Source organism: Theropithecus gelada, chromosome 2 (genome assembly GCF_003255815.1).
Source record: "Theropithecus gelada isolate Dixy chromosome 2, Tgel_1.0, whole genome shotgun sequence".
Lineage (NCBI taxonomy): Eukaryota > Metazoa > Chordata > Mammalia > Primates > Cercopithecidae > Theropithecus > Theropithecus gelada.
In genome coordinates this window covers 141,491,570-141,503,633 of record NC_037669.1, presented here as the reverse complement: position 1 = coordinate 141,503,633, position 12,064 = coordinate 141,491,570, and the positions used below count along the sequence as shown (strand labels likewise).

The 12,064-nt window shown below is 42.8% G+C and overlaps 1 long non-coding RNA gene across 1 annotated transcript; it reads right to left on the bottom strand.

The window, feature by feature from the left end:
* Positions 1-6,659: 6,659 nt before the first annotated feature.
* On the bottom strand, positions 6,660-11,156 carry LOC112617263. Its single transcript, XR_003117880.1, has 3 exons — positions 11,025-11,156; positions 8,519-8,696; positions 6,660-7,053 (listed from the first exon to the last, which is right to left on the bottom strand). It is a non-coding gene; the product is annotated as an uncharacterized LOC112617263 (long non-coding RNA).
* Between the last annotated feature and the right edge of the window lie 908 nt (positions 11,157-12,064).

The following is a 12,064-nucleotide window of genomic DNA, read 5'->3' as shown; positions in this document are numbered from 1 at the left end:
ACTTGAACCCAGGAGACTGAGGTTGCAGTAAGCTGGATAGCGCCACTGCACTCCAGCCTGGACGACAAGAGTGAGGCTTCATCTCAAAAAAAAAAAAAAAAAAAATTCCTGACAGAGAAGAGCAATGGGAGCTCTGAAGGAGACTTAGGGGACCATGCCATTCCCATGGTCATCATCAGGTACTCTGTTTACCAGCTCTACTTTGTTTACCAGTCTCCTGCTCTAGCTGGGAAGGGCTCTCTGGGGCAGGGCAGAAGCCTTTTCCTCTTTATAATCGGAGTGCCCAGCAGAACCAGGGACTGATCTGAGGGCTCTGTTGAGGTTTAAGGAACCCCTGAGAACCTGCTACTCCAGCAGATAGGAGAGGGAAGCACTTAGGGCCGTAGGGGAGAATGCTGAGTCAGGGAGCAGTGCGTCCTGCTGTTGCGTGTGTGTGCTTGTTAATATTTACATTTTGTACACGTCAGAGAGGAATTTGAAGGTGTTGCCTGTTTTGGGCTGAGGAGGCCAGGCCCCAGATGAGTCTCCTCCCTGGAGCCCCTCTTTCGTCAACTCCCATTTGTGCCAGGCTCTGGGCTTCCCTGTATCTCACAACTCACTGCAACCCTGTGGAGTTGGCAGCGTCCCTGTTTTATGGACAAGGACGCTGAGGCCAATGAATTCACAAAGGTAATGGTAATTAGGAGTGTCTGAATTTGAGCCCAGATATGGCTTGAAAGCCTGAGTTCTTTTATTTTTTGAGGGGAAGTCTTGTTCTATTGCCTAGGCTTGAGTACAGTGGCGCGTACAGGCGTGAGCCGCTGTGCCCAGCCAGCCTGAGTTCTTAATCACTGAGCTAGTGTTTCCCAGTGTAGACATTGCAGGTCATCATTTGAATTTTTACCACCTCCGTGTATTTCCTGTATTATCATTTACTTAACATTTTTCTCGAAATTGTCTTTTTTGGTAATTTAAACAAGTTTACTTGAAAAGGAAACTGTATCACTACCATAAATGGAGAGCTAGAATCACCTACTGTAAATAGAAGGTATCATAAATATAAACACAAAGGAATTCTTGGTCTCCAGCCTAGCTGACTCTGAATTCTAGAGCAGAATGATTTTGAAGTAACTCCATTCCTTTTAATTGCTTCGCTTCCTTGAGAGGCCTCTCGCTCCTCTATCTGTCTGGGCTCTAAGATACGTAAAATTGGATTTGATCAGATTGTAGCCAGAGGTGTACTGGTAAATGTTTAATAACTGGCACTCCAGAAATTAAATGTTTTTTTTTAAACACATGCAAGTGTCAGATAAATCTTACTGATATAAAGGAATTGTAGCACCCAATGTACAAATAATAAGAAATTATACAGTATTCTAAATTCCATCTAGCCTATTGATTCCCTTAGAATGTTTTCATTGCTTTTTGCTGAACCCTTGTTTCTGAACCTTGTATTTTGCTGAACCCTTGGCATATATTGTATGCCAACCTGTGGTTGATATTGACAAACAAGTAGTTATGACATAAATGCTGGCTGATACCAGTAAGATTAAAATGAAGGAACCTTAACTTTCAGATGTTTGTCAACATTTCACTAGTTCATCAGTGTCATCAATGATGTGAGTGACTTCTTTGTTGACTTGGGCAATAGTTTTTGACTGCTAGAAAAGTATTTCTTTAACTTTTTGTCCTATTTGCAATGTAATGGTTCCAAGTATGACATGATTCTAAGTTAAAGCTCTATTATTAACATTTTCTTCATCATTTTCCTAAGTCTAGACAACAAATAATAAATCAAGCCCCAATTTGTTGCCTTTACCACTTTCTAAGTACCAAATACTGCTACTGTTAAATATGTATTGTTAAATATAATACTATTAAATATAACTTACTTAATTATAAAGCCAGAATTTAATTTTTACTAACAGCTGTGTTTATCAACTGGCTCTCAAGGTTCCTAAACATTTGACTGTTGCAAGTTGGTACGTGCCGGCTCCCGTGTGCCACTGATTATGACCCTTATCTTAAACCAGGCAAGCTGCATACATTCCCCTTGTGGAGTCATCATCCAGAATAATTTCTGCTCTTTTTAAATGTAAACATGCCGCTGTGATCTGCTCCAATAAAATAGCAGAGTTTGTCTCTCCTCGCACTTTCTCACCTCAGCTCCTACTTGCTTTCCCCAGACTCCACTCCCTGGATATTCCTCGAACACACAAGGCATGCACACCTCAGGGCCTTTGCACTTGCTATTTCCCCTGCCTAGAATGTTTTTCCTCCAATTAGCTGCACGTTTCGTTCCCTCACCTCCGTCAAACATTTGCTGAAATATCACTCTGTTTATAACTGCGATCCCTCCTCTCCCCTGTTCCCCTACTGACCACCCCTTTTCCCTGCTTTATTTTTCTCCACAGCATTGACTATCTTCAATGTATTATACTGTATAAAATCTTTGTATATGTTTTGTTTATTGCCTTCTTCTCTCCATGAGAATGTAAACAACACAAAGGCCAGAAGTTTTTTGTTTATTTTATTTTGTTTTTAAGACAGTGTCTCACTCTGTCACCCAGGCTGGAGTTGCAGTGGTGAAATCTCGGCTCATTGCAACCTCCACCTCCCGGGTTCAAGCAATTTTTGTGCCTTAGCCTCCTGAGTAGATGGGACAGGCATGCACCACCACACTCAGCTAATTTTTTTATTTTTTTGTAGTTTTAATTGAGACTGGGTTTCACCATGTTGGCCAGGCTGGTCTTAAACTCTTGGCTTCAAGTGACCTGCCAGCCTTGGCTCCTAGAATGCTGAGATTACAGGTATGAGCCACCGTGCCCAGCCAAGGGCTAGAATTTTTGTACATTTTGCTGGATCCTTTGTGTGTGGAATAGTACCTGGCATCGTGTAGGGAAGCAGTATGTGTATATGTGTGTTGGATAAATGAATGAATGAATATATAATATGTAATATATAATAGAAACATTCTTACATTGCCTCTGATGAAATGCCTATGTCTCTTTTAATCTATAGATTCTCCTTCTATCTCTTTTCCTTTCTTGAAATTATTTATTGAAGAACCCAGATTCCCCATAGCAGAGTTTCCTATAGTCTCATTACAGCCCCAGAATATAATCTGCTCAGATTCAGATTTGATTTTCCTTTTTACAAGACTGCTTCAAACTAACCAGGGAACTATTGGGGAAAAAACCCTGACTGCTTCATAGCTGATGGTGGTGATGTGTACATCTATAACACAAAGGACAGTGTCTGTCATATAAATTTATACACACACACACACACACACATATGCATGAGGCAGGGATCCAACTTCATTCTTTTGCATGTGAATATCCAGTTGTCCCAGCACCATTTGTTGAAACAATTATTCTTTCTCCATCGAATATCTTGGCACCGTTGTCTAAAAAAGGGAAGAGATTAAATTAGGTTTGTGCGACCAGATTTGCTTCTTTCATAACTTATTTTGGTGGAAACATTGAGAATTCTAGTCAACATCTATTCAGCTCTGAGGTGGAAAATCCATTCAAACTGGCTCAAGTTTGGATAAAGGGGGCTCCTACTGCCTAGACTGTGGTCTTGAATCATTGTTTCACACTAAAGAAATCGAGGTTCCTTGAAGACTTCATTGATTACATGTTGAGGGCAGGGAAAGAACAAGATGAGTCTGGAACATCAAAGGCTATTTGTGGTCATGTCAAAAGCACACAGGAACCAAGCTGAATATGCATTTGTCAGGCCAAGATGGAATGGTATTAATATCAACAAGGATAATAATGGCAATGAATTGAAATACATAAAAATATTTAAATCCATGAATTCATAATGATATTCTTTTTCGAGAGAGACATAATGATTTTTATTTTTTGAGACAGGGTCTTGCTCTGTCACCCAGGCTGGAGTGCAGTGGTGTGATCTCGGCTCACTGCAACCTCCGTCTCCCAGGTTCAAACGATTCTCCTGCCTCAGCCTCCCAAGTATCTGGGACTACAGGCATGCACCACCATACCCGGCTAATTTTTGTATTTTTAGTGGAGACGAGTTTTCACCATGTTTGCCAGGCTGGTCTCGAATTCCTGACCTCACATGATCTGCCGCCTCAGCCTCCCAAACTGCTGGAATTACAGGCATTAGCCACCCTGCCTGGCCTGCCTGATATATTTTTAAAATGTTACTTCATTGGTTTTATTTTTGGAGGATGCTAAAAAACTACCCCATTGTTTTGAAAACTGATAAAGGAAAATAATCAGGCATTTATGTTATCTTTCCCTTGCAAAATGTACCTTAGGGTAAACAAATAGTTGAAAAGAGGGACTTTGTCACTATAGAAGTTTTCCAGTTAATAAAGAAGGAATGATAGATTGGAAAGATCATTCTGTAATTCCTAATAAGTGAATATGAGCCATCAATGGCTGATAATATCACTAAAAGAGACAAAGAGACGGAGTTAGAGGAAGAGAGCAACAGGCATTGTCCTTTGTGTTATAGATGTACACATCACCACCATCACCTATGAAGCAGTCGTCTTCCCCCGCTGCCCCCAACAGTTCCCTGGTTGGTTTGAAGCAGTCTTGTAAAAAGAAAAATCAAATCTGAATCTGATCAAATGATATTCTGGGGTTGCAATGAGACTATAGGAAACTCTGCTATAGGAACCCTGGGTTCTTCAATAAATAATTTCAAGAAAGGAAAAGAGATGGAGGGAGACTCTGTAGATTAAAAGAGACATAAGCATTTTATCAGTAGCAATGTAAGGATCTTATATGTGTATCCCAGTCCAAACGGACTGTATATCAACCAGAGAAATGTGACCTCTGACTGTATATTTGATTATATTAAATTTTATAGTTTTTATAGATGTAAAAACAGTATTGTATGTTTCAAAGTCCTAATCTTTAGATATTCTGTACTGAAACATATACAGATGACATGACATGATGCCTGGGATTTGATTCAAAGAAATCCACGTGTGGATGTAGGTGAGGATATAGATGAAGCACAGCTGGCCAAGCGTTGGTAATGGTTGAAGTTGGTGCTAACACATCAAATTCATTACATTTTTCTCCTTCCTTTTGAAAATTTACTTAATAAAATGTTTTTTAAAAGTTATACATCTTGGCTGGGTGCAGTGGTTCACGCCTGTAATCTCAGCAATATGGGAGACTGAGGTGGGTGGATTGCTTGAGGTCAGGAGTTCAAGACTACCCTGGCCAACATGGTGAAACCCCGTATTTACTAAAAATACAAAAATTAGCTGGGCGTGGTGGCATGCGCCTGTAATTCCAGCTACTCGGAGACTGAGGCAGGAGAATTGCTTGAACCCCGGAGGCAGAGGTTGCAGTGAGCAGAGATGGCGCCACTGCACCCCAGCCTGGGCAATAGAGAGAGGCTCCATCTCAAAAGAAAAAAAAAAAAGTTCTACATCTTGACAGCAATAATCATAAAATTAAGCAAAATTAGAAGGAGGGAGAAACTTTGTGTGTTACTTTCTTCAATTTTGATGGTGGGAGTGAATAAATACGGTCTAAAATTGAAAAAAAAGTGATAAGAAGAATTGTGAAGGCACAGCAGGCTGTCTCCAAGATGCCTCAAAGCAGGAGATGGAGTGTTGCTGGGCTCCCTGGGGAGGGATTAGGACCTGGGAGGGTGGGCGGTGGTGGCTGCTCCCTCCACCCCTTGGGGCCTCTTGCTCTCACGTCAAGGCTTTTCCTTTGCTAGTGTGCCGACTTTCCAGGGTTGTGTGACTCTGGTGCACACCACTGACTGTCTTTGACTGTCTCAAGAGAATCTGACTGGTGGCTGCTCAGCCAATGAACTGCTGGCCCGGGTAAGGTCTTATCACCTGAGGCCTGCCTTATGAGTTTGTGCGTGTGTGGATTAGTGGGGGGTTTGCATGTAGTGTTCCAGGAACTATGGGCAGGGCAAATTCCCTAGAAGAAGTAGTTTTTATTGTGGGCAGGGTTTGTCCTGAAATTTAGCTAGTATGAGGATGGGTTAAAGGATAGATTAGAAATAGGGACCAGGCAGGACGCTGCTGAACTCTAATATTCACTCGGCACCTTCTACGTGTCTGACCTGGTGTGGATATCGAGAACGTAGGGACAAAGGAAGTGTGAGAGATGAAAAGCCCTGCGAAGTGAATGGGTGGTGGACAAGGCTGGCATTAGGCATTGAGTGGATTGGTCTTGGTCCAGAAGCGGCTGCTCTCTTGGCACATCCTCCTAACTACCTCAGCCTTGCAAAATCCTACCCAACACCCGAGGTCCAATGCATGCACTGTTTCCTCCAAGAAGTCTTTTCCAATCTTCCTTTGAAATCCATAGCAATTTGTATGTCCTTGACTTAACTTGCTTTGCAAACACAGTTGATATAGTGGTGGTTGCATATTTCATGCTACTGTAAGTTGCCTCTTTGTTTGATGCTTTCAGACTTCTGTTAGACTGTAAAGTCCATATCTGAGTCACTTTTGCAGGCAGTAGGGCTGTTGGAAGGGCTACATTCCTGAGTGTAAATCCCATTTTCACTGCTTACAAGCTGTGTCACTTTGGGCAAGTTACTTAGCCTATCTGAGTCCCCACCTTATTCTTTGTTAGTGGGAGTGATAATACCCACCTCAAGGTGTTTTGTGAAAATTAAACCATATCAAGGATAGAAAGTACAGGACTAAGCCCAGGGCAGTTGATTAGTTTGTATTGAATTGAGGAGGAACAACTGGGATCTTGAGGGATGAGCAGCATTAGCATAGCGGGTGAGATAAGGGAAAGGGAAGGGCACGCTCCAAGCTGTTCTCTGCAGTCCCTCCAGGGGAGGGGGCAGCACGCAGGGCCACACTCTGGACGGGGCAGCTACTCCTCACATTGTCAGCAGAAGCCACTGCAATTCTAGGACTCAGGCAGCCACACTCTTGTCCAGTGTAATGGAAACTGCCTTCTGAGCTGCAGGCGCCCTTACTTGATATCAATGTACCAGGGACTCGGATCTGTAACTACAACAGCACTTACAGCTTGTCTCTCAGGAAAATGGTGTTGGATGGTCCTCAGGAATGTTTCATCCCCGTTTTCATGGAGCCTAGAAAAACACCACAGCTTGCTGAGGTGTAAACCTCTCAGACGCCTGGGATGTTCTAGGCTGAGCTGCAGCCAGTGCCTTTCTCCTGTTCAGGGCTGGATATACACAGACTCGCTCACCAGGGCCTTCTAAACATAATTTGCTTCAACCCTTGCTTGTCGGCATAATTTTTTTCCCACCTCTCTCTATTTCAATAGTGGCTGCTTCCTGACCATCTCTACTGCATAAGTAAGTAATCTGCCCAGAAGCTTGTCTTTCTGATTACTTTGCCCCTGCTGTGATTGCCGCCTTCTCCACATCATCCATTTCGCTCTCTCTTCTGGATCCTTCCCATTGGCACAGTGCCATGCTCTAGTGGCTCCAATTTTTAAAACGCAAAATAAAAATATTTCATCGATCCCGCTATTCTCTTGCAGCAACTGCTTCATTTCTCTACGTCTTCTCTGCAGAACTTCTTAAAAGCCTGGTCTATCGCTCCTTGTCTATAGCTCTCTAACTGTAGCTCCTGCCTCCTCTCCTCACCCATGCCCTGTTCTCTCCCGCACCTGCTCTACTCTGGGTTTCTGTCTTCTCCGCGCCATGAGACTGCTCTTGACACCTCGCCACGACCTTGATTGTCTTCTCAGCAGCTGACTCCTCTGTTCAACTTGAGCCAGATTTTTTTCCCAGGGTTCTGTGATGCTGTATTCTCTAGGAGTTTCCCTCATCTTGATGGCCACTCCTTCTATCCAGCCTCATTTCCAGGCTGTGGTTCCTCATGTGACCTCTAAAAGGTTGGCAGTCCCAGGAGATAGGCCTGAGTCCCACCCTCTTTTCTGTCTGTATGCACCTCCCTCCATCGCCCAAACCCCCGGGTCTTCTCACTTCCACCCGACAGCTTAAACACCATACATACAGTGATGGTGCACACATTTCGGTATTTCCATCCTGGCCTTCCCTCAGAGCTCCAAGCTCATTCAAACAACTGTCTGGTTGATGTCTTCAGCCATGTGTCTCTCTAGATTTCTGCCCTATGCTGGCTCCTTCACCAGTCTCTGCCCCAATACATGGAACTTTTTACCCATGTACTCAGGATGAAAGCCTAGGTGTGATCATCCTTGATTCTCTCTTTTCTTATTCCTATAATCATCACACCTCTCCTACCCATCCAACTTTTTAGCAACTCCTGTTAATTCTATCTTGAAAACATAGCCCAAATCTGCCCATTTCTGTTAATCTTCACCTTTGCTCACTCTGTCCAAGCCATAATCATGTTTCACTGGGTGAAATGCAATAGCTTCCAAAATGCTTCCATTCCTGCCCTTTACAATCATTGTTTTTGTTTTGTTTTTTCAATTGAGCACCTACAGCTCGCCCCGAATCCCATAATCCATGCTCCTTGAAACTCTCCAGTGGCCTCCCATTGTACCTGGAAAGAAACCCAGACCCCTAGCTGGCCTCACAGGGCAAGGCTGTAGCTCCTTACCTGCCTCACCTCAAAGCATTTTCCCCGCTGGTTCTGCCTCAGGCCTCTGCACTTGCTGTTCCTTTCTTGCTGCAATGCTTCCTTCCCTCCAGGTGGTTTTTACATTCACTTGCATTCCTCAGCCTTCCCTGGTTATTCAATCTACAGTGTTGACAGGTCACTTCACTTGTCTCAGTGGCTGGATGAGAAATACAAGAGAAAATAAGGCAGTGAGGTTGGACTGGGTCAGAGGTTCTCAACCCTGACTGTGTGCTAGTCCCTTCTGGGAAGCTTTAAAAAGCACACAGAAGCTCAGCTTTACTGCCAAGAATTCTAACTTAGGTCCTGGCATTCTTTAAAGTTCCCCACATGATTCTAAAGGACATGTGGGGTGATTACCTTTGGTCCGACCAGTGCTTCCCAAACTTGAACATGCATCCACATCACCTGCATACTGTGTTAAAATGGGGATTCTGGTCAGGAGGTCTGGGGTGGAGCCTAAGATGCTGCATTTCTAACAAGTTCCCAGGTGATGCTGACGCCACTGGTGCACGGACCACACTTTAACTAGTGAGGGTCTGAACCATTTCTAGGTCTCCATCCCCTTCTAGCATGCCATGACAGTGGGTAAGGTAGTTCCAAAGCACAGGTGGTATGTTCCGTATTCGCCAAGCATCCTGCACCCCTCCATCTTGTTCATCTTTATCTGCTACAAATAAGCAATATTTTTGCCGGTGGTCAAAATATGTGAAAGCCAAACAAGAATAATGATGGATCATGTGATATGGCGAAGGGGCATGGACTCCGCAATGGGTTCATATTCCAATTCTGTTTCTTACCAGCTGTGTGAGTGTAGGCAAATTACTTCATCTCTCTGAGCCTTCATTTCTTCAACTCTGAAATGGGGATAATAAACACTTCCTTTATTGAGAGGCTTAAATGGGTTAATACAGACAAAGCACTTTGCAATAGGTACCTAACGGATGGCAACTGCTGTGATCTTGGTGGACTTTGCAAATTGATCTAATCTTGTAATCCAATTGCTGCAGGTCTTGGGAACCTTGATCTGTGCTTGCTGCAAGGATCATCAAACATAGAGCGGAGTCAGCCTTTGATCTGAATGTCAGGTGACTCCATGACAAAAAATTTCAAGGCTCAGAACCTTCAAACCAGCATCTGTGACCTTGCCTGGAGGATGACGGGGGCAGAGAAACCCTTTGTTTCTTCCTTTCTCTGGATTGTTAGATTATCTCCCCATCTCTGTTCCCTGCCTACTTGCGTAATTTCCCCAGGGACTTTTGGTACAAAAACAGAAAACCTTAACTCTTAAAGTGTTGACTTTAATGCTGCTCTTACACTAGCCTGTTAGTAGTTATTTATTCATTCAGATATTAATTGGGTGCCTAGGTGCCGGGGACTTCATTGTCTCTGTTACCCTGCAGGTTGTCAAGGAGTGGCAGGCGCTGAACAACAACAACAAAAATATGTAATCGCAATTGTGGTGCCATGAAGGAAAAAAACAGGGTGCACCACAAGAGAATGTTGAAGAGCTGTGATGCCACTGATTTTCATGTCAAAAGAGCCTCTAGTTGCCTATGTGTAGAATAGATTGGAGCAGGCAGGAAGAAGGAGGACAAACAGTTAGGAGCCCTGTCAGTGGTCCTGGCCCAGATGGTGGCAATGGAAATGGGGAATCAAGACTGGGAGCCCCTTCCTTTAGTCATGGTAAAATGTTGGCTTGTACTTTAAGCTGTTTTGTAATTTTTTTCCCTTTTACTCAATACAGAAGACACCATGTCATCATCACAGAAAATTCTCATCAGCAGTGTGGTTTGGGGCCAGTGCATTTCCCTCTGTAGGTCTTGTTTATTCTGTAAAATGGTAGTGGTGGTGGGTGTTGGTGTCAATGGGATCAAAGTCCTTTCTGCTTGTCATTTGAAGACTCCAAGACACATTAATGATATTCACAAATAAGAGATTTTAAGCTTCAAATTAGTAGAAGGTTTAATAATACAGGGAATTAGATTTCTCCCTTTAAGCGCTCTTGCCTCCCTTTCACAGGTCAGTGAAATTATAATCATACTTTCAAGCACAGTCTGCATGAATCAGGAAGGGTCAAGGCCACAGGCCTCTCAAGTGAGAGCCACAAAGCAAAACTGGTCCCTCTACCCAGGCACCACCCCTAGCTCTAAACCATGGGAATCTGAGAGGTAGCTGGAGCATGACTCACCTGCCAACGCTGACAGACAGACACATGCTGGGCCACAGTGATACCAGAACCACCTCGTACACAGGCCGGCAGGAATGATTTACGTACCTCAACCTAACATTGAATAGCTTGATTATCTCACAGAAATTAGTACTAAAGTAAAAACATTTAGAAAATAAACCTTCAAATGTTGCAGATTAGGAAATTTAGGACCAGAGAGGTCAACTGACCAAGTTAAGGTCACATTGCTGGCTACTTGGCAAGCCCCAAGAACCTGAATGAAGTTACATACAAGGAGAATTTCTTCAGGAAAATTACTTTGGGTGGTATTGTAAGGGAGTTGCTTGATGCTGCTAAAAGACACTCGGCCATTAGTTTGGATGTGTCAGTTGAGTCTGAGGTTCTAGTTGGCAGAGTTCCAAGATGGTTGATGCTTCGGTGCCTCTTCTCTGAAGTATCCCATAATCCCCTGGACAGTTCCCTCTAAGAACTTCACTGTCTCAATCCTTTAAGTCTTCTGGATTCAGGGAAACCAAGACCAATTCCTCCTTACAAGAATATTGGGAACCCCTGATCTCAAGGTTGGTTTTTTTTTTAAAAAAAACTAAAAACACAGAACAATGCAATTAATAATATAACATACACCCAGGTTCTAGGCACCCAGAATTAATGACTGTTAACATTTTCTCCCAAGGTATTTTGAGAACCCTTTTTTCTTTAGAATGACTCATGTGTCATAAGACACAGGCTTAATCTACCATCGTTTAATTACCAGATTATCAAATTAGAATATTGAACTAGGACATGAAAGATAAAATATTCTTATTTTTAAAAATATGGTACTTAAGTGGACCATGTGATGAGTTTTGACAAATGCCTATCATTGCTTTTCTTTTTTTTTCCTCTCACTTTTTTTTTTTTTAAAGCAACAAGCCAAGGAATGTACTCATCATGTTTTAAATTGCATTTGCAATTGGAACTGTATAAAAAGACATTTCACTTTACATAATCTTTTTTTGCTATTTTCACTTCCTGTTAAAACAGGGAATAACCTGGGGATTTTTATTTTCTGGTAGAAAATGCACAGTTTCAAGAAAGTCAAGAGTAAAGGTTAAGTTTACAGATTTCCAGTGATAGAGATGAAAGGGAACTACGTAACTCTGGAAAATAAAAGTTCAGAGTTGCGTTGCCTACAACTTTTTCATTTGTTAAGTTCTAGGAGCAAGTTTGCATGGGGAACCAAGAAGCCTGAATTCTAGAACCAGTGCTGCCACTAGTGCACTGTGTGGCTGCTGGCCCATCACTTTACCTCTTTGGGCTAAAAGTCTTTTTGTGCTTTTGGAGTAACTCATGTCCAC